Below are 3,477 nucleotides of genomic sequence, written 5' to 3'. Positions count from 1 at the left end.
GGTTGTCTGGTTGGGCCCAAAGTAATCAAAAGGGTCCACATAAGTGATAGAGAGGCAGAAGAACAGTCAGATTGGTGTGAGAAGGACTCAATCTGCTATTGTTTCTTTGGAAGATGGAGGAAGGGGCCATGAGCCAGGAATGCAGGCAGCCTCTAGAAGCTGGAAAAGCCAAGGAAACATTTCCCTAGTAAGCTCCAGAAAGGAGTGCAACACTGCTGACACTTTGCTTTTAGCAAAGTGAGACCTGTAACAGACTTCTGACCTCCAGAACTGGAATATAATAAATTTGTCTTGTTTTAAACCAGCCAGGTTGTGACATTTTGTTACAGCAGCAATAGGAAACATATACATGCCACAAAAATTCACCCTTTTGAAGTATATGATTCCATGTTTTTAGTATAGTCACAAAGTTGTATAACTTCACCATTATCTAATTACAGCATATTTTAATCACACCCCAAATAAGTTCCATTATCAGTCACTCCCCAGTGCCTCCACCTCCCAGCCCTTGACCACCACTAATCCACTTTATATCTCTATGGATTTGCCTGTGCCAGATATTTCACATAAAAGGAATTGTACATGTGTCTTTTTGGGTTTGGCTTCTTTCCTTTACCATAATGTTTTCAAGGTTCATCATGTAGCATGGATCAGTACTTCATTTCTTTTTATTGTCAAATAATATTCCATCGTATGGCTATATCACATTTTTGTCTATTCATCAGTTAATGGACATTTGGCTTGTTTCCACTTTGGGGGCATTCTAAATCTTGCTGTTATGAACATTGGTATACAAGTTTTTGTGTGAACATGTTTCCAATACTTTTGCATATATACTTAGGAGTGGAATTGTTGGATCATATAGCAACTCTCTGTTTAACCTTTTGAGGAACTGCTTAGCTATGCTCCACAGTGGCTGCACAATTTCATATTTCCACCACCAATGTATGAGGGTTCCAACTTGTCCACATGCATGCCAACACTTATTTTCTATTTTAAAATTACTATTATAGCTATCCCCGTGGTTTTAAGGTGGTATTTCATTGTGGTTTTGACTTGCATTTCCCTAACGATTAATGATGTTGGGCATATCTTAAAGTGCTTATCATCCATTTATATTATTTCTTTGGGGAATGTCTATTCAAATTCTTTGTTCATTTTAAAATTGAGCTATTTGTCTTTATATTGTTCAGTTGTGAGAGTGCTTTGTGTACTCTGGATACTAGTCTGTTATCAGATATATAATTTGCAAATATTTTCTTCTTAGTGGGTTGTCTTTTCACTTTTTTGATAGTTACTTTGAAGCATAGAAGTTTTTAATTTTGATGAAGTTCAATTTTTTCTTCTTTAGTTGTTTGTGTTTTGGTGTCCTATTTAAGAAACCACTGCCCGATCCAAGGTCATAAAGACTTATTCCTATTTTTTTCCTGAGAACTTTATACACTTAGCTCTTGCATTTAGGTCTCAGATCCATTTTGAGTTAATTTTTGTATGTGGTGTGTGTGGTATAGGTGCAACTTCATCCTTTTTCATGTGGAAAAATCCAGTTGTCCCGGAACCATTTGTTGAAAAACCCATTCTGTCCCATTGTATGGTTTTGGCACCTTTGTCAAAAATCAGTTGACCATAAACATATGAATTTATTTCTGGACTTTCAATATAATTCTGTTGATCAATGTATCTGTCCTTATGCCAGTACCACATAGTTTTGATTACTGCAGATTTGTGGTAAGTTTTGAAATCAAGAAGTGTAAATTCTCCAGCTTCATTCTTTTCCAAGATTGTTTTGGTTATTCTGGATCCCTTGCATTTCCACGTGAATTTTAGAATCAGCTTGTCAGTTTTTCTAAACCAGGCAGCAGTCATTTTGATAGGCATTGTGCTGAATCTGTAGATCAGTTGAGGGAGTATTGCCACCTTAATGTCATATGTTTTCCGATCCATGGATATAGAATGCCTCTCTGTTTTTTAAAGTCTTTTAAATTTCTGTCAACAGTGTTTTGTAGTTTTCAGTATATAAGCCTTCAGACTTATTTTGTTAAATTTATCCCTAAGTGTTTCATTATTTTTGAGGCTATTGTAAATGGAATGCCTAATGTTATTTTTGGATTACTCATTGCTGCTGTATAGAAATACAGTTGATTTTTGTATATTGATCTTGTATCAATTACAAGGTTCAGCAACATTGCTGAAATTGTTTATTAGTTATTAGTTCTAATAGTTCTTTTGGTGGTTTCTTTTTTTTTTTTTGAGACAGAGTTTCACTCTTGTCTCCCAGGCTGGTGTACAATGGTGCAATCTCGGCTCACTGCAACCTCTGCCTCCCAGGTTCAAGTGATTCTCCTGCTTCAGCCTCCTGAGTAGCTGGGATTACAGGCATACACCACCACGCCCAGCTAATTTTTGGTATTTTTAGTAGAGACAGGGTTTCACCATGTTGGCCAGGCTGGTCTCAAACTCCTGACCTCAGGTGATCCACCTGCCTCCCAGTGGCTCACACTTCTAATCCCAGCATTTTGGGAGGCCGAGGCAGGTGGTGGCTTCTTTAGAATTTTTCTTTTCTTATTTTTAGGAACAGGATCTTGCTCTGTTTCCCAGGCTGGAGTGCAGTGACACAATCACAGCTCACTGCAGCCTTGACTTCCCAGCCTCAAACAGTCCTCCCACCTCAGTCCCCTGAGTAGGGGATACTACAGGCATGTGCCATGATGCCTGGCTAATTTTTAAATTTTTGTGTAGCGATGAGTTTTGCTTTGTTGCCCAGGCTGGTAGAATGTTCTTTGTATTACTCATATCATTGGAAAATAAAGATAGCTTTACTTCTTCCTTTCCAATCAAGATGCTTTTTATTTCATTTTCTTGCCCAATTTCCCTGGCTAGAACCTGCAGTACAATATTGAATAGGAGTGGTGAAAATGAACATCTTTGTCTTATTCCTGATTTTAGGGGGAAAATTTTCCATTTTTTACCATTTAGTGTGATGTTAGCTGTGAGGGTTTTGTTGTTGTTGTTTTGAGTCAGGGTCTCACTTGGTCGCCCAGGCTGGAGTGCAGTGGCCCAATCATGGCTCATTGCAGCCTTGACCTCCTCAGGCTCAGGTGATCCTCCCACCCCAGCTTCCCGAGTAGCTGAGCCCAAATGTCCACACTATCATGGCTGGCTAGCTTTTGTGTTGTAGAGATGGAGTTTCACCACGTTGCCCAGGCTGGTCTCAAACTCCTGATTTCAAGCGATCCACCCGCCTTGGCCTCCCAAAGTGCTGGGATGAAAAGTGTGAACCACCGCACCTGGCCAGCTATGGGTTTTCATAAATGCTCTATATTAGGTTAAGGAAGTTCCCTTCAATTTCTAGGTTTGTTTTTCTCATGAAAGGATATTGAATTTTTGGTCAATTTTTTTGTGTGTCTATTGAGATGGTCATGTGGGTTTTGCTTTTTATTCTATTGATATGGTATAATTACATTTATTAATTTTCTT

Source organism: Hylobates moloch, unplaced genomic scaffold (genome assembly GCF_009828535.3).
Source record: "Hylobates moloch isolate HMO894 unplaced genomic scaffold, HMol_V3 SCAFFOLD_5, whole genome shotgun sequence".
NCBI lineage: Eukaryota > Metazoa > Chordata > Mammalia > Primates > Hylobatidae > Hylobates > Hylobates moloch.
Note: the sequence above shows the minus strand (reverse complement) of the source record.